Source organism: Mesocricetus auratus, unplaced genomic scaffold (assembly GCF_017639785.1).
Source record: "Mesocricetus auratus isolate SY011 unplaced genomic scaffold, BCM_Maur_2.0 Super-Scaffold_100013, whole genome shotgun sequence".
NCBI lineage: Eukaryota > Metazoa > Chordata > Mammalia > Rodentia > Cricetidae > Mesocricetus > Mesocricetus auratus.
In genome coordinates this window covers 79,083,017-79,102,801 of record NW_024429196.1, presented here as the reverse complement: position 1 = coordinate 79,102,801, position 19,785 = coordinate 79,083,017, and the positions used below count along the sequence as shown (strand labels likewise).

At 48.3% G+C, this 19,785-nt stretch overlaps 1 long non-coding RNA gene across 1 annotated transcript in view; it reads left to right on the top strand.

Annotated features, from left to right (window-relative positions):
- LOC110342508 overlaps positions 1-5,875 on the top strand; it is a 31,767-nt gene extending 25,892 nt beyond the window's left edge. Inside the window, exon 3 of the long non-coding RNA XR_002384609.1 lies at positions 4,555-5,875. This is a non-coding gene — a long non-coding RNA (uncharacterized LOC110342508). The remainder of the gene's footprint in view (positions 1-4,554) is intronic.
- The last annotated feature ends 13,910 nt before the right edge of the window (positions 5,876-19,785 follow it).

Here is a 19,785-nt window from a genome sequence, read left to right as displayed (position 1 = left end):
AGCAGAACTACTGAGGAATTTCTTCCACGGCATCTTTGGCTGTGTGTACCCTGTGCTCGCCATAAGTGGGAAGCAGTTACGCTGTCCTCCTGGCGTTTGCTTCCTCTCTGTTATTAATTTCATAAACGTATTGGGATCTTTTCATACCAGAAAATAAAAGCTGAGCCCCCCTTTTTTAATAGCAACATCATAATCCTTGGGATGAATGAAATATTTGAATGAATTATTCCCTGGCGAGTGTCTGTTGAAATCGTACCACCTTCCCTGTACTTAGACACAGCCTTCTCCACAAGTGAGTGCAATTGAGAGGACGCACCATTGTAGGATTGCTGAGAGACCTGGTATGGACTCTTAATAAGGACAAGACACCCTCTTTTAAACCAGTACCAGCTCCCTCAATAGCCACTCCATAAGGCTGTTGTGAGGACGACATGGACTCATGAGCTTCATCTGCCCACTGTGTCCCAGACCAGTGCCTGGAACAGGGCCCAGTGCATGACAGAAAGATGGTAAGAATCCCTAGAGTGAATAATTAATAAAGTGTGGCATCATTCTATATCCAGAAAATTAGTTCCTTCGGCTGTCCATATATGTTGAACATATTTATCTACTATGTCTTGTTTCTTTGATTTTGTTTCTTTAATGTGTCTTAATAATATTATTATTAATAATTATTAATAATATTATTACTTAGTGGCTAATAGCACTGCTTGTTCTTCCATGTAGGAGGAAGTCTGATGCCGCCATTAAACATGTGACTTACTAAGTCTATGCCGCCATTAAACATGTGACTTACTAGAGGCGCATACAGATGAGGTAATAAAAGGGCGGTTTACCACACCGCTAACCACACCCACTTTAGGCAGGACTAAAGACGTATACGGCTGGACGTAAAGACGTATATGTACGTAGGCGGAACTACGTCACTAGCCAAGCCCACTTTTGGGCATGGCTAGGGGCGTTACGGGGGAAGGCATAAAAGACAGCGCACAGGAAGTCTCACTCTCTTTTCCTGGAGTTCGGCTTCCGGTCCAGTCGCTAGCTGAGATCTGCTGGGCTTCTCGGGGTTTGGTATCTTGTGAGTAATTTTCTACATTAAATACTTAGCTTCACTTTCCGTAATTGTGTGTCGCGTATCGTTACAGCGTCCGTAAAGCCAACATTCCAGAGTCCTGGGTTCAATTCCCGGCACCCAAATGGAGGCTCACAACCGTGTGTTAACTCAAGCTTTGGGGCATCCGATGCCATTTTATGGCCTTGAAGGACATTAAACACGCATCGTGCAGACACGCATGCATGTAAGACACCCACACACATAAAATAATTTTTAAATTAAGTTTAAAAAGTATTATTGCCTAATTTAGTTAAAATAGATTTTGCAGATATCCTTGGAGGCCTGTTCTTTTTTGTTGTTGTTATTGTTTTAAAGGAAAACAGAGGAGGAGTTGATCTGAGGGAGAGGAGAAGTGAGAGGAAGGGCCAGAGGAGTGGTGGGAGGGGAAACTGAAGTAGGGATATAGTGTATTTTTTCTATGAAATAAAATAGATCTTGCTGTGACTCCAACAGGATATTTTTATGTCTCAGTTTTCTTTTCTTCTTTCCCCTTCTCCGTTTCCCTCTTTCTCCTCTGTGTATTGAACCGAGGGCCTTAGGCATGCTCATCAAACATTGTACCACTGACCTATTTAATTTTTATTTTTATTTTGAGGCAGGGTTTCACTAACCTTGACTTTGTTACAGGCTCCAGGCAGGCAGAACTTAGGGCTAATCCTCCTGCCTCATCCTCTCTAATAGCTGAGATTACAGGCCTTTGCCACTGAGGTTGGCTTGATGTGGTTTTTAAGGGCATTTAGGGTATCCTTTCCATGCTGGTTGGTCTGAGAATTTGTACAACAAGCATTCCGAGCTTTTAACTCAAGACTCTGTTTCATATTCTATAAGAAGTGGGCTCTCATACTTTGATTCACACAATACTCACGAGCTATTTATGAAGTAGGACTTTCTATGATGGGATGACGGGATGCATATGGCCATTCTGGAGCCCTGAGTGTAGACAGGTTAGGAAAGCCATTCCAGAATCCCAGATATAGAGAGCTGTTATGGGATGTGATGTGTCTGCCCTTCCTCACCTGCCTAAGGAACCTTCTGAATGGTTTAATAAAGAGCCGAATGGCCAATAGCTATGCAAGAGAGGATAAGAGGGACTTCTGGGGAGAGAGGGGGGCTCAGGGAAAAGAATCTGAGGGGTGGGATTTGCCAGCCAGGTGTGGAGGAAATCAGACACACTGTGCTGAGGAGAGGTGATGAGCCATGTGGTGGAGCATAGATTAATATAAATGGGTTAATTTAAGAGTTAGTTGGGAGCCGGGCGGTGGTGGCGCACGCCTTTAATCCCAGCACTCGGGAGGCAGAGGCAGGCGGATCACTGTGAGTTCGAGACCAGCCTGGTCTACCAAGCGAGTTCCAGGACAGCCTCCAAAGCCACAGGGAAACCCTGTCTCGAAAAACCAAAAAAAAAAAAAAAAAAAAAAAAAAAAAAGAGTTAGTTGGGAACAAGCATAAGCTAAGGCCAAACTTCCATATTTAATAAGAAGTCTCCGTGTCAATATTGGGGAGCTGGGGGTAGAGAGAAAGACCTGCTGTAGAGAGCTAAGGTGACTGTTCCAGAACCCTGGGTATAGAGACATAGGGCGGAGTCAAATGTTTAGAGAGAAAAGTAAGGAATTCAAGGCATGAACTTCGCTTTTGTTCCACATGAGTTCTGAGGCTGGGTTAAGGAGACTGTCTAACCAGGATATCTTGCTTTGAGGACAGGCACACTTTTATTTAAGTTGTTCCTTCTGCAGTACAGCTTTGTAAACCCTGAGCTTCCTTGTCCCCCAAGGATAAACCGAGAGGCTGGGCTTGTAAGCATGCTAGGAGTCCTAGAAGCCTACAGTTAGCGTCTCTTTTGTTCCTCTTCAACTCTGTCTTCCTGAATATTTCTTTGGTGGGAACATGGTCTCAGTAGAGCCCAGGATGGCTTGAGTCTCACCGTGTAGTCCGAGATGAACCCGAACTGGGGATGGTTTCCATGTCTCGGTGACACAGGCATGGAACACAGCTCAGAGAGCACTTGCTGATGTCAAGTCCTCTGTCTCAGAAGGCAGAACTCAATCAGCACCATTCAGATAGATGTGGGGACAGAGACAGTTTGCTAAGAAAGAGAATACCCCGAGCATGGAAGTGGACTAGACAGCTGGACATGTCAGAGGCTCCCGTGGTGTTCTGCAGGAGGAGTGGTAAGATGTACAGGCCACTTACACAGTACCTGCCTTTTCCTACACACGGGAAGCAGGTGGTTTGAGTACTCTCTGCCTCTTTCATGAGCCCTGCATGGGAGAGGTCTCCAGAGTTTTTTGACAAATGGCTTTTTTCATCTGTTAATCGTGATGCCTCCCTCTCCAGGTCCCAGTCCCCTGACGGCACTGTCTCTCAAGCAGTAGGATTACAGATGTGCATGTTCCTAGCCTCATTTTCCCTCAACATTCTCTCCTTAGCTGGTCTAAAACCTTCTAAATTTTCTCCGTGTTAGGAAAACAGGCACTTTATCTTCTCTCTGTTGGGATTTCCCAGCAGGAATGGGGGTTGGGGAGCACCTTAGAGCCTGCATAGAATTTCACCACCAACAACAATGTTTCAGCCATAAGATCTGTCAAGATGAGGACCATGACTTCCCCCAGCTTCTCACACTCACATGTGCACACTTCTGTCCTTGCTTCTTGTGTTAGTTACTTTCCTGTTTCTGTGATAAAAAAAATAATAAGGCAACTTGAGGAAGAAAGTTTATTTTGGCTTACGTTTCCAGAGGAACTTGAGTCCATGATGAGAGAAGATCAGCAGGCGCTTTGTGTCAGGAACGTGAAGCTGAGGGCTCGCACCTCAAACGGCGAGCGTGAAGCTGAGAAGGCAACTGGAAATGGCTCCAGGCTTCAAACTCTGAAAGCTCACCTCTGGGGAAGACACCACCCAACAAGACGGCATCACGCAGTCAGTCTTCAAATTCTAAAAGCTCACGTCTAGGGAAGACACTGCCCAGCAAGACGACATCATGCAAATCTCCCCAAACAGTGCCAAAGGACCAGGTGTTCAAATGCAATCTGTGAGAAACATTTCCATTCAAACCACCACAGTTCTCTACTACAAAGCGACTTAACAGTCAACACCGAAGACAAGTATATAAAATCACCGATGCTCTCTGGTGCACAGATGGGTTCTGACACTTCATTGCCATCCCACAGATTAGACAAACGGGTACCAGATTAGACCTGAGTACAGCAGGCTCCTGATTGGTTGAAGGTCTGAGCATCAAATTCAGTCTTGTTTTTCTACTGGTTACTTGGCTACACCCAAATCTACTGATATTTTAACTACTGTCTGTGGTCCCACAGCTCCATACTCAGTGCCCTGCTACTCAGACTTGACCTGGCAGGATTTCTGGTTCCAAAGGCACTGGCTCTGCCCTTGCCGTCAAATGCAGTTTTTAACTAACTCTCTACCATTCTATTTTCCAGCAAAGACTCATGAGTCGGATGTTGGGGTGAAAACCTGCTAGCTCAGAGAGGCCAAGAAGCAACCAGCTGACCTTCATTTCTGGCTGGAGACGAAGTAAGAGCACATCTCCCCGGCTGTCTGAAACCTAAAGGACCACGGAGCTCCAAGTCCCTGTCTACACCCTTCCCGTGTCTCTCCATCCATCTTCCTGGCTTCTCTGTGGCTAATTCCTGTCTACTGGTTGCTGGCTCCACCCCCAGGACCCAGGTTGATTTTATTAACACGGTCTCAGATTTCACAGTGCAATCAAATGTTCCAGAACACAGCTTAGCAGACAAAAGGTGACAGAGAGGGGCCATCTAAGTCTACCTGGAATTGTAACATCCCAGGATGTGGGCAGAGGCAGGTGTAGCATCATCTATCACCTGATCACTCACAGGTGACTCCATCTTGGATGCTTGGCTAATACACACATTGGTACCCAGGTTGGGAATGTCAATACACTCCAACAGCAGGATGCAGATGCTGCTGTCCAGCAGAGATGTTCTCTAGAAGCCAGGTGGGTGGTACCTTCGCTTCCCAGCATTATCACAGAGAAGATCAATGCATAAAGAGAAAGGCTGGCCCTGACTCAAGGCCTCAGGGTCCCGATTCTAATCTATGAGTAGACTGCCCTCCTGTTGAGACTTCTGGCAGAGATTCTACGCACCAACAGCAAGGAACACACGGAAGGCCAACTGTGCTCACCTTATGGCTATGCAGCTAAGGAGGAGGAGTTGGGCTGCCACAGTTCTTTGGAAAAGGTCAACCCAGCAACCTGATGACTTCTCATAAGGCCTCTTTTCCTGATGAACTCCCCAGTGCCTGCAAACAGCACCCTACCCCGTAAACCAATCCTGCAATCATGAGCCACTAAAGGACATTCTGCATGCAAACTAAGCCACGAAGCGGGTTTAGGTGAGTGTGCTATGCAGCTGGGTACCACAGCTGGAAACAGGGTCACCAAGTCCCAGCTCAGGACCAATCCTGCCCCCACTGAGTGTGCATGAAATGATCCTGGCACAAAGTCCCCACCCTGAACACATCGTCTCTGCTGCTTGATGTTGCTACAGCAGAGCTGAGTCTCAGCAGCAGAGGCCCTGTGACCTACAGAGCCTAAGCCATTGACCCAGCCGCTGACGGAAGTTTCTCCACCCAAGCTCTAGCCTATACCGTGACTTTCTGAGAGCAGAGTCGTGTCTACCTTGTTCACATCACGTTTCCCAGCAACTATGGCAGTCCCTGGCATGCCGCATGCACCCAACCATATGTATTAATGAATAAATTAAGTGACTGAACGAGTGAATCCCAGAGTGTTTAGAATCTTCTTATTGCCTACGTTCTTTCTGGCAGACAGACAGACAGACAGACAGACAGACAGAGACAGACAGACAGACAGACAGACAGACAGGATTGGCCATGGAGACCAGAATTGGGCCACTCAGAGCTGCAGAGAGAGCAAAGCTCCCAGAGAACGTGGCAAAACCTGAGGCTGTCCAGTGGGCAGAGTGGAGCTGAGCAGACCCCGACCGCTTTACCTGCAGAAACCCAGCACGCTTCTGTTTCGAGAAATTAAGGCTAATTTTAAATGTGCAGAATTAGCAAAGCACCCTGGCAGTTTCCACTAATGAATTCCAATGGTTAATTACACTCAGACTCTTAATGCTTCTCCCTCCAGAACCCACCACGCTGGTCTGACTCTGAGGAAGCAAAGTCACACCTACTGATGTGTTTCTGTAAAAAACAAAAAAGGATGAGAAGAAGCTCTGAGTCGGCTGTTGTTTCTTTGTATTTCCTTATCGAGTCTTCCTGTCCTCACAGATAGCAGGAGCTGAAACGTCCTCTGGACCCACTCAGGTTTCTTCCAGGATGCATGCACGCGGCCAAGTTTTCAAAGCTTGCACCTGAGTGGGGCTTGAGGTTGAGTGACACTCCCTCCTCCCTCCCCCCTCCCCGCACGCCAGTTTCTAAGATAAGGAAAGGAAAGTCTCATCTGTAGGCTCGTCAGTGCACGGAGGATCTGAGGACTGGTCAAGGAAAAGCTTCCTAGATGGGCATGCGCGGGAGGGTCTGTGAGCCCCTGGCGGCCCCTCCCTTAGAGTTTGCTTTCTCCAGGAAGAAGAGACATCATCTGGGTCCACCATTTTGTGGTCCATGTACCCCAGTCACAGCATTGAGTGGAATGGAAAATCGTCACCATGGTTATTAGAGAGCAGCATGAACTGGGGGAGGGGGCGGGGGGAGGGAGCAGAAGACCACAGAAGTGGCTAGAGGTCAGCAACCTGGTGCTCTGAGTCCCGATATGCACCGTTCCCAAGGCAACCGTGTCCCGGGACGTTGTGTAAGTGACATGACGCTGAGCAGCATCTGTGAGTGGCTAGCCCCAAATTGTCCGTGATGGAGGAGGCCCAAAGTGGCAGGACACCTCTTTCCTCCCTGTCTCCTGCCTCAGTGCGCTTCTCTGTTAGAGATCACTGTAAGAAGTGTGTGAGTGTGTGTGTGTGTGTGTGTGTGTGTGTGTGTGTTGGGTATTCCACATCTTTGCACTAGGCACTGGAATCCTTTCTGTGGGTGAGTGGTGTATTGTTGTAGGCTCTTACCACACCGCTGAAAAGCAGGATGTGAGGGGTTGGCCCCTTGTGCGGCTGTAGAATGCATCAGTACATGCAGAGGCAGTTGTGTGTTGGGCATAAGAAAGTCTCTGAGTGCCTAGTATATATCGGGTGCTTACTAAATGGTTAAATATATATATATGTATATATATATATATATTTATATATTGCTAACACATTGTCAAAAGCTAGTTCATGTCAAAAGTGAATTCATCTAGACCATCGTCTTTCCTCACGTGCCAGTGTTACCAGCGTTGTCCGCGGTAAACCCTTCACAGACCCCAGTGTCATCCGGCCTTCACAGCCGCCTCGTGCAGAAGCCCCCCCCCCCGCCCGCCCCACTCTCCTACAGGATAGTCATCCTGGCCATTTCCCTCTTCCTTTAACTTTCCCATGTTCCATTGGGAGCACAAAGGTCCTTGTGCCCATCCCCAAGGAACCCAGGAATGTTAAGCACACCCAGGATTGTCACTTCAGAGGAAGGGCATATACTCTGTTTTTCCAAAGGCTGGGAATTGGAGGTGATTGGCAGCTTGGTGATCTGTGCTATCTGTTGGGTCCGGCCGTATCAAACTCCTACAACCAGGACCAGAGGTAGCTTAGTCATCTAAATGACCCTAACATTACCTGTACTGTCATAGGCTCCCCCAAGCTCCCACAACTAGGACCAGAAAAAGTGGCTAACAGCCCAAATGACCTCTACATGATCCTCATGATCAAGACCAGGCTGGATCCTTCCCTAGGCCCTTAAGCTTATACAGGTAGCGTATCTCTAGAACCCATCTTCTTGGAAGAGACAACATGCACTTTAAGTTTCGTGTAATTATGCCTTGTTCACAAGGAACTGTGTTATGCCAGGAGACATTTTTTACAAATTATGTTGTGTTTAAGTATGCTGGCTATAAATCCCCTGGCATTAGACTCTTGAGAAGTTTAATCCAGCCTGACAGACTAAATCAGGCTGAACTGAGTTTTCATTCTTACCTCTTGGTGGCTTGTCTCCCTGTCTGCCACGACACCTGCAGGGACCTCCACATGTTTTTTTTTCTTCCTATTACTTTTTATTCAACCCTTACTTAAGAAACTTTTTGCTATGTGTTGGTCTTTAAGGATCCATAGATTTATCAATACATATAAAGATTTAGTTGAACACATAGTCAAGTCAGATAGAAAACTGGTTAGTCAGAGTAGCATTCCGAACCTTGCTTTGGTTCAAATGAGCATACTACTGGTTCATGCATTGGAAGCTGTTGTGTGAGAGCCTTCTCCTGGGGAGACACGATACACAGAACACTCAATGAGTTTCTTTTCCTAATTATTTTAAAATTTTTCTCATGCAGTGTAGTTTGATTGTAGCCTTTCCCTTCCTAATCTTACCCCAAGTCTCCCCCATCTTCCTACCCAGCCGATTTCATGTTCTCTCTCTCTCTCTGTCTCTCTGTCTCTGTCTCTCTCTCCTCTCTCTTTCTCTCCTCTCTCTCCTCTCTTTCTCTCCTCTCTCTCTCTCCTCTCTCCTCTCTCCCCTCTCACTCTCTCTCCTCTCTCTCTCTCTCCCCCCTCTCTCTCCCTCTCTCCCTCTCCCTCTCTCAAGTCACTGGAATCTTTCCCAAAGCTCAAAGGCTTTGTGCCTGCCAACCCTTTTGAGTGTCTTCGTAATTGCCTGACTTTGCCTGTTTGCTTTCCTCGAGGAAGTCTTCTAGGGGATCAAATAGCGTCTCCATTCCCTACTCCCCCCCCACCCCGACTTCTCACATGGCAAATCAGAGCAGCTAATCACATGTAAGTTGTTGACGAAATAAACAGTATTCCTTCCAAGCTTGCTTTACCAAAAGGGAATTAAGCGCTGACAGCCTATCAGTTTGGAAGTGAGGATGGCAGGAGGTGCCGCGTGTTAGCACAGATAGGAATTATAGTTTATCAACAATCTGTTGAAAGTCTGATTAATGGCATTTGATATTGAGTGGCAGAAAGTAGCCAATTAAATTTGTGTTTTTAAATGCCCCCAGCAGCTCCTCAGACAATTAGGCTTATTTATATAGACTTGGTTTTGGTGAAATTCCTGGACTATAAATGCAACACACACACACACACACACACACACACACACACACACACACACACACACACACACACCGGGAGTCTCAAAAATGGAGACGTTCACTTCACTGCCTTTGAAGGAAGTCTGTCTAAGCAATCCCTTCTCTAAAGTGCTGGTCATCATGGGGAATTCCACTCTGGTCACTAAGGCATTGCTGGCATGCTGCAGCCATGGTGAACACATAGGAACTTTAATATATCCACCTCACAGCTGATGTGAAACCTTCTGGATGCATATCCCAAGGGAGGGAGGACTTTTCCTTTGAGTTTTGGGTCATATGTTTCCCTGAGTGTCTGGGTACCTTTAGCATCTGGTATCCACGTCACAGGCCGATAACACGTCTGTCCTCAAAGGAATTGTAGAGGAAATTAGCGTTTAGAAATGACCTCCCATTTAGGCAACCCAGAGGAGCCTGAGACCACCAGGGTCGCTATTCATATCATCTGTTTCCCATTTACCCTCTTCTGGGAACAGCCCTGCAGCTGGGTCTGGGACTCTGGTCACATCCAAGGCTGAACTCACAATGCTGTCCTTCCCATCTCCTGGACTCACCCATAGTACCTATTCCCTGTGATGAAACTGGAAGTCATGCTTAAGGCATTTTCACTTCTGGGGTAAGGCCGTCAAACCCACGCGGGAGCCTACCTGCCTTCTAAAGACACCTTGAATAGCCCATGCCGCCCCGTGTCCTTTGCCACCAGCTCATGCAAGGCAAGATTATTTCTCCCTAACGGATGCAGTTTCCTAGGTGATAACACCCTGTCTTCTTTCGCCCCATATTGGAAAACATAGACTCATAGCCTTTCCTCTTTCCAGTGCTTCCTGGCTGAGAAGAGTCTGCGACGGTCAGCAATTGTCTCTCCCAATCCCCATGCCCACTCTGCCCTTCTCGGCTCCCAAAGCTGCAGCTTCTACGCCTTGATGTGGTCAGGGTCTCCTGAACTTCCCTTGCTGGACCTCTGCCGAGGTCACTCTTCTTTCTCCCCCACCCCTCCGGGCGACTTCTCTGACAGCTCCCGTGGTTTCAAGTTATCATCTCACAGCATAGTTTTACGTGAAATCATTCGTCGGGGTTGCAGTGGTACTGGATATTTCTATTCGATGCGTACAGTGCATTGGGTAGCGGTCAGGGGTCAACCGCAAGGGTCTCTCCCTGGCACTTTTCACCCTCCCCCTTTTTTAGACGGTCTTTCACTGAAACTGATGTTTGAGTAACAGGCCCTACTGCCAAGTGAGCCTCTGAAACCCTGATTTCTCTGTAAGCATGTGTATAGTTCTAGTGCTCGAATTATAAGCAGGGGCTGCTCTGCAGGACTGCTAACATGCCCGCAGCCCTGAACTCTGACCCTCACGTTTGCTCAACAAGCACTTTACACAATGAACCCGGCATGCCGATCTGTGAAATACACTGCTTCTTCACTTTCTTTTTCTATTTATGTGAGCTGTTTTGTTTTTGGTTTTGATTTTTTGTTTTGTTTTGTTTTAGTTTTTTTTTCAGCCCATGGTTTCTGTCTGAGAGGCAAAAGTGCCCACTTCCATGTCAGAGGGAAAGTGTGGTTCTACCCTCTACCCTTTATGTCTCCAAACCAGGCAGGGTTAGCAAGAGAAACAAAGTATCCTGGAAACCCAGAAATCGCGTTTGGTTTCTGGTTGTTTAGGAGTGGTAAAACAGGGCTCCAAATGTCTACTGGTTGACAGATAATAAAAGAATAAGCCAAAGCCACCCGGGAGGGGGCAGGCCGTTGGCAAGAAAGAGACTCTTTTGGAGCAGGTGGGGCCTGACTCGATTAGTCTGGGTGGGTCTGTTGCCATGTGGTTGCCGGTGAGCATGCTGAATGGGGCCTTACCCAGAGAACAGCAACCCAGGAGCTCTCACTTCACTGACAGTCTGAAATTCTGTGCGCCCAGGTCTGATTTTGTTCCCCATGGGAGGAGAATCCTAAGGGGTGCCTTTCTCCAAGGCTGGGCCCACTCAGAGGCTGAGCAGGAGACAGCGGGTGCTCATCTAGAGCTGATCTCATCAAGGGAGTGTTGGAGGAGTCACTTGCCTCCCGCTCCCATAGCTGCTTGGTATAATTCTCAAGAGATCTGGGACAGTGCTCACCCTGATGACTGTGTGCCTCCGTCCTTGCTGCAGCTGCCAGGAGGGAATGTTGGGTGTTCAGCCCTGCAGGACAGTGGTGGAGCCCAGGCGTGTTAGCATTCTTAGGGCGAGCTAGCCTCAGAAGAGTCTTAGAGCCCAGATTGGACTCGAGGTGAAAAGGGGGAATTTTGCTCCAGCTGAGTCAAGGATGGGGCTGCATTACCCAACATCTCAGGGGCTCCTTCCCTTCCTGCTCCCTCCTCGTGACTTCCTCTGCCTGGGCCCCTTGGACTGTGACCAAGTCACCCATGGACAGGATTGTCTTCTGCTAATAAACCTGCTTTGCCATTGTGTAAGGCTTTCCAGTTAGAACACGCCGTCTCTTGCACTGTCATCACAGAGACAATGACCTCACAGTGCATTCTGAGACACACTGTGGCACGACCGTAGGAGCTCGTACCGGTCTTACAGGAGAGGCCATCCTCCGGTGCCTGGGGCTGCGATTCCTGGCTTCAGAAGCAGGCTTCTTAGCACAGGTTTGGAGATGATTTTGATAGTCCAACAAAGCAAAAGGAGGCCCTGCGGCTGAAGGGCCTGTCTCACATCCTCCACGGTGTCATAACGAGTCAGCCTAGTTATCCCTGTCATGCTCCGCTGATTAACGGTGTGCGGTTTTACCTAAGCTAACCTTACATTCCCGTCTATCTCCTGCTTGCATCTTCGGAGCGAATGTGGGAATGCCACCCTTGCCCGTCTGGACTCTAGGGGTTCCTCTGCTGCGTGTGCAAGGCTCCCTGTCAGGGACGTGTGTGCGGAATCCTGTCACTACCCTCCCTCTCCTTACCTACCCTTCCCCACTAGCTGCTGTCCCAGCTGAGGGAAGATGGCAGTGCTTATGCTACACAACATTCTGGGAGCCAGATTTTATTTTTAGCATAGTGTCAGCCCCTCATGACAGACATGCAAGCTAGAGTTAGCTTCCAATGTGTAAGAAACTAAGGGAGATTGTACTGAACCTCTCTTTGTGGGGCGTGTCACTCGTGGCTCTGAGGTAGGGAATTCAGTCAAAATCTTCTGTCCCTGTGAGGGAGTGGGGCCCCAGAATCCCACAGGTGTTTAGAGAAAGTCCTGACAGGCTCCTCCCGCCTGGGAGATAGGCCTTGAGCCCATGCTTTCATGGCTAAGGGACATAACACCTTAAAGTCTCCATCACAGAGACTGGAAAGATGGCTCGGTGGTTAAGGGTATGGTTTATTTTATGGAGTACCTGAGTTCAGTTCCCAGCACCCATGTAGTGGCTCACAACCATTCATAACTCAATTCCAGGGCATTTGATGCCCTCTTGTGACCTCTGCAGGCCCCAGGTATACATGGGGTGCACATATGTACATGTAGGCAAAACACTCTCACCCTCATGCATGTAATATAAATAAATCCAAGAAAACAATGAAGTCTTACTCACCTGTGGTGTTTTGCTGAGAAAACACCAGTTCTTGCTCTCCAGCTGCGTTTGAACCTGTTGCTGTCTGACAGCAGAACTTTGCCCTGGTAACTCAGGAAAGCTAGGGCTTGAGAGCCCCCCCTCTCAGGGACAAGAGCCCTTCCCCAGCACCCAGTGCTGTTGCCTGACCCTTCTTCCCAAAGTGCGCTCTTCCCCAATGACTGGGATAGCCTAGTGTCCCCATGTAGCCATTATGCGGACAGAGGAATTGAGACTTCTGACAGTGAGTCGCAAGGAAATTCAAGTCCTACTTGCCAGCTTCCAAGTATAGATTTGGGCAGCTTCTTCAATGAGCCCCACAAGACACGCTTTGTCTAATGATGTTTCATCCATTTTGCTGCTTTTCCTTTGCTTTATATTTTTCCTAACAACCTCCTTCCCTATATCACTCCGCGCCCGATCCCCACATCCTTTTCCCCCTGAGTTCCCAATTTTTGGGAGACAGATAGAACCAGAGAGGGAGAGGAATGGAAAGGAGGTTGGAATGTAAATGTATTCTTGTTCACTGTATTCATTGCCCCTTCATTTAACTTAGTTAATCATAAACCGATTTTTTGATTTCCCGAGGGAACCAATATTCCACGTTAGCTTTCTTTTAGCATAAAACCTGTTACATTTGCTCAGCAATTGGGAAAAGCAAACAAAAAGCCCAGTGTTGAGTCAAAGGATCTTTCTAAAAGCATCTATAGAGAACTAGCGTGCTAGGCAAGTAATAACATAAACAAGAGGCACGCTTGACCCACTTTAAGAAACAAACATTTGAATAACCGCGGTGTGTGAACAGTCTTATGTGTTAACACAGTACTTCCTAAACATCTGTCATTCATATAGGAGGCTTAAAACATGGCTGTATCTTGAATTGCATACACTGCTTCATAAACACTTTCTCTTTTTTTACTTAAACAAATATGTACAGATACACATCCTCGTACACAAGCATACCAAGTAACGAGCTTCTTTAGACATGACCATACGTGTATCATGGATTCACCATTTGGATATCTACAGGCATACCCAGACTTTCAAGATCAGAATATTCATAATCAAGACAAACGCTACAAGGCTGGAAATAAAGGCCAGTTGCTCAGGTCGGCGTGGCGTTCACAAGTGTGTCCGTCCTCACACCCGGGGTCAGGTGGGGGAGTTCACTGTGGAGCGAGGAGAGACACTGGGAACCGCACCAGCACACCTCAAGTCACTGTGACTTTTGTCAGGAATCCTGCTGTGTAGACAAGGACGCTACGGAAAGCCAGAACTGGAAAATGAATGTGGAGAATGGTGACTGTGGGCTGCTGTGCACCATTTGGTGTGGCCATACCCCAACCCCTACACTTAAGGCTCCAGGAACACTGAAGCAGAGGGCCAGAAAGAGCCAGAGGCCCAGGGGGCCTGCTCCTGGGTATGACAAGGGAGCTCCACTCACGGAATCGTAACAATATGGTTGCCCAAACGAGACCTACTCGATGCGCTAACAATCAACATGCCAGCGTAGGTGGGAAAATCTCACGAGATGAAATTATTTCTCACCCTTAGATGAAGAGCCACGGGTAATAAATGCTGCAGAGAGGAGAGAAGGAGAGAGAGAGAGAGAGAGAGAGAGAGAGAGAGAGAGAGAGAGAGAGAGAGAGAGAGAGAGAGAGAGAGAGAGAGTACCAGCCTCCATGGACAAAAAGCCCTAACAGGTTATCTGGTCTCAGAAAGTCAGCCCTAAACGTGTGTGTGTAGGAGCAAACACTGAATCAGATCAGCAGGTTTGTTTGTTTGTTTGTTTTCTCTGTGTGACAGTAATAATCATAGAAGGAGAGGTAGTGAACTTGAGGGGGGATGGGAAAGACATGGGAAGAGCTCTGGGGGGCAGAGGAACAGGTGGGATTGATGGAAATATAATACTCGTGTATGAAAATCTCAGACAAATTAAAATTAAGAAATGGCATGCTACCGTGGAAGCAAAGACTACGTTCTGCGACCTTTGGCTCACTCCCCACTCACAGTTTGGGGTGACAGACACCTCTTTTGGCCTCGCGACAGGCAACATGCTGCCAGGAGCAGTTTCTAATTCCTTTCACGAGCATTTACGAAACAAATAACTTGGTGCAGGAAAGATAACAGTCCTCATATGTCTGTCTTAACAGTCACCGCAGAGCACAGGCAGAGGAGGAATTGCAGGCACGCGCAGATGTCTGTGAAGAGCTGGGGTCGGTTTGCACGAGGCTCCAAGGAATCTTCTTGAGGCACACATTTAAGAATCCGGAGTTCTTATACCACAATGCTGTCATCCCACATGCTTGGCAACTCAACTGAGGACTGTGCTACAAAAATGATCCCTAAACCAAAGAGCCACTGTCTGGAAACATTTCTAAATCCTACCAGTGGAAGGACCCAGATGTTTCGAAAGTAAAGGAGAACAGGCACAGCCTCTTTAAAGACAGACCTGGAACGGCGTACCCCATGACTGACAAGAGATGCCCCTGGGAGAAAAATCAGCAGTGGACTCTTGGAGGTTGAGCGACTATGAGATAAGTCCGTCGTCGTCGTCATGTACCATCATCATTTGTCACCCATGTATCCCAGGGACAGGGGACATGAGCGTGTTGACCTGCATCTAGAGGAATAGCCTATGGGGCATACACAGACCCTTCCATCCCCAAACATCTGCATGGGATTTCCGGTGGGAAAAGAGCCACAGAGATGCTATTTGCTTTGTCATTACTCAGTCTCAAGCACCCCCCCCCCAGGCCCCAAAGTATTGCTCAGAGAAACAGTTGCCTGCCGGTTCATGGAGGAGGAGGAGGAGGAGGAGGAAGGGGAGGAGGAGGAGGAAGGGGAGGAGGAGGAGGAAGGGGAGGAGGAGGAGGGGGAGGAGGAGGAGGGGGAGGAGGAAGGAGGGAGGAGGAGGAGGGGGAGGAAGAGGAGGGGGAGGAGGAGGGGGAGGAAGGGGAGGAGGAGGAGGAAGGGGAGGAGGTGGAGGGGGAAGAGGAGGAGAGGGAGGGGGAGGAGGAGGAGGGGGAGGAGGAGGATCTGACGTAGCAGCATAGCATAGTCTGGCTAGGCAGGCTCCGGGGACAGGACTAGCTGGCTGAGTATTTCAGGAAGGCTTTTGTGGAATGGTGATCGGAACCACGTTCTAGGACAGCCACATCGATGCAAGGTTTAGGAAGGATCTCATTGTCTCTATCCCCCAGGGACACCACGCAGTTCCCAGACAGGGCTTGATCTCTTACATTTGTCAGTTAGCTCATCTCTGTGTTCTTAGTGTCGTGGGGGGATCCCTGGTTAATGTGCTGTCTGAGAACATATGTGCGTGTCCTCTCAGCAGAATCTCTAGACATCAGCTTGTCCCAACAGGGAAAGACTCTGCCACCAAGTAAGCTCAGCAAGCATTTATGAAAGAGACTGGGTCTCCATCCTCCCCTCTCTTCCCCCTTCCATCTTTCTTCTCACTGTAGCTGTTTGGTCTTTGGAGTTATCCTCGCTGGTGATGGACTGTTTCCCTCACGCTCTGGGTCTCTGCCAACAAGGTCCGGGCCAATGTTGACAGTCTATATTGAACTTTCTATTTCATGGTTGAAGAGCCGGGGAAGCAAACATGGCCGTGCCCAGACGACTGAAGAATTGATCAGCAGCTTGTTGGTGTGAGCTCCGCACTCCTGTATCCCTTAGCTCCTCTGAAGGAACTCAGAGCTGAGGAGGGAACTTCCCAGATGTCAGCCGGCTTGCCTTTGCCGATCCTGCACATTCAGACACTCTCCCAGCTGAAGAGGCCCCAGAGTGCCACTGACCAAGCCGTAGGTCTGAAACACAGGTTATTACAATAATATTGAAGTACAAATCAATGTGACCTATGTAGTAGTGCTTAGGAGTCTTTAGTGAAAGAATGAGGAAAAGGATTTAGAAACCAAGGTGGGAGGGTGGAGCGATGGCTCAGTGGTTAGGAGCGCACACTGCTCTTGCAGACGACCTGAGTTTGGTTCCCAGCACTCCTGCAGGCTGCTCCTGTAAGTCTAGCTCCATGGTTTTCGGCTGTGTCTGAGTGTGTGTGTGTGCGTGTGTGTGTGTGTGTGTGTGTGTGTGTGTACCTGTGTACGTGCCTTCAAGTACTCCTGCGTGAGTGTGCATGCATGCACATATACATACACAGCCTTTATTCACACAGACACACATATGTACAGATAAAAAAACAATTAAGGTTTGAGGCAAACTTGGGTAACAAAGAAACCCTTGTCTCAAAGGATACTGATTAAAAATAATAATAATAAAATAAAACAGTTGAACTCATGGGACCAGCGAGTGTTGGTGTGCCTGGAAGGTGAGTGTGGCTTGAGGTATCAGAAGCACCCCCTCCATGTGTGGTTAAGGGGAGGAAGACGCTTCAGCTTCGTGTAGTACAGGCTCATGGCACCATTTTCATGGCCGTCCAGCCTAAGAGATTCAAAGGTAAGCATTTCACCTGGGCTGGGGGAATGGACCACCTGTGTTCCATTGTGTGCAGCTGTAAGTGGCTCTCAAAGGCGTGGTAGTACCCCGGTACCCTGTGAGCAACGCTGGGGACTGATTAAGGAGATCCATCGAGCATATCTACCCAAGTATATCTCTAGTTCCTACTAGAGTGTTTGCTTCAGAAACACTCTAGTAGGAACAGGTCTCTTCTGGAAATCATCCCTGAGAAAAGCCCAACCTGGGCACTGACCCACTTGAGAGCATGCATGAAGGAAGGGAACTGGAGAGAGATAAAGGCTTTCCTGACATCGATTCCAAACCAAGTAGGGAGTTTTTAACAAGGGTGGGAGGAGGCGCCGAGGCAGATGAAGTCAGTTGTGGCCCGCCTCCGGCTGCTGAGCCCTCACTGTGATTAGGGAAGATGATGGGGCGTGGTGTGCTGGGTCACAGGCAGTACCTTGTCCTGAGGCGTCCTAGCATGCCACTCTCAGGCAGCGACAGCTGCAGAATCCTGGATATGGAAGACAACAGACATGGTCCCTAAGACAGCAGAAGGCTGACTCATCAGCGACTCTCACAACCCTTTCCGTCTCAAGCGACCAAGTCATTCTTTCTTCGTGGTAAACATCAGACAGGCAGGTGCGCTCTCCAGATGACAATCTGGAGAACCAAAACCGCCCCAGAGCGTAGGCAAGGAGGCGTAAACATTACTACACTGTGAACAACAGCGGGCCAGCGGCAAAGCCAACCGGACCGGGAGGGTCGTCCCTGAGGCGGGTGCAAGGCACCGTTTCAGAGAGCGGAAAGGAAACCCTCTGAGAGCACCTCTGAACACCAGACAGGGTACCGAATTCGTCTACGCTGCCACTTTTGTCTTACCCCGCGCATAAAATGGCACGCACATGTTCTTGCGGATTTAGGAATGTGTTGGGACAAAGCTCTTTCTATGGAGCCCTGACCCGTTAACTACGGCTTCTGTTATCTTCTGAGGTTTTTGTTTGTTTGTTTTTTAATAATCTTATAAAACTCTCCAGCTTGCCATGATGTTAGTTAGGGTTGCTATCTCTGTGATAAAACACCATTGCTCAAAAACAACTTGGGGAAGGAAACGGTGTTCTGGCTTACACTCCCACATAAAATATTCATCACTGAAGGGAGTCAGGACAGGAACTAAAAACAGGCGAGAACCTGGAGACAGCAGCTGATGCAGAGGCCAGGGAGGGGGGCTGCTTACTGGCTTGCTCCTCGTGGCTTGCTCAGCCTGCTTTCTTATAGAACCCAGGACCAATAGCCCAGGGATGGCCCCACCCACAATGGACCCCCCCCCATCAGTCTCTATTTAAGAAAATTTCCCACAGGCTTGCCTAGAGCCTGATTTTTTTTTTCAGCTGAGGTCCCCTTCTCTCTGATGACTCTAGCTTGTGTCCGTCACAACAGGGACATCACTGTTAAGCCACAACCTTCCCTTTTTGGTCCATCCCCAAGACTATATATTAATAAAAAAATAAATAACTATCCAAGGCACATGAGTTGATCGATAGTACAACCCCGATGTGCCCCCAGTGAACCTAGTCTTAGAGGGACTGAGAGTGGGAATGTGGGCGTGTCACCGTGGCTTTTTCCAGAACAGTCTACCCTCCTGGCTATCCCTAGCTCTTTCTCTGGTTGCAGCTACAACATGATTGGCTCACCACTGTGTCTGAACATCTCTGATGGCTCTGCTCACGTCAGGGTTCAGGTTCCTGTCAATGATGGAAGTGTAGAAACTCCACCATGTGTGATTAGAAAGAACACTGGGGATCCAGGGCTCCAAGCTCTGGTTACACGTATGTTCCATACCTGACTGTACTCTGATTACATGTATGTTTCACACCTGACTGTACTCTTAGGCAAATTACGTCACCTCTCTGGGCCTTGGGAGGTTTAAGTACAGGACAGAGAGTTGGGGTACTCTGAGTTTTCCCCTAAATCTATGTTGAGGAAAGGAGCTTTAGAATAGAATGTTTGTAATACTCTTTTCCATCTCGGGGGTTAAACGTAGAGGGTGTTCCTCTAACAGTGCTATTCCTACCACCTTTGTGAGACACCAGGTGTTACCTCTGCTCCTCTCCGTCGCTAGTACACTGACTCCATGTTGTGTCTCTTTCTATATATCCATCCCCCAGAAATAAACCCTATTCTGTATATAGTGTCCATTCTTCCCTGGGTTTCTTTATATTTCAGTTACACACGTTTGAACCCCAGAACAATATATTATACTTTGGGAGGAGGTTGTGGGATTGAGTGAGACATGTCCCCATGGGCTTTGGACTTGGACACTTGGTCCTTGATTGGTGAAGCTATTTGGGAAAGTTTTGGGGCTTCTAAAACATGGAGTTTTGCTGGAGGAAGCCCGTCACTAGAGGGGGAGCTTTGAGGGTAATAGCTTTACCTCACTTCTTGTTCTGCCTCTCGGTTTCCTCTGTGTGGTTGGGATACGAC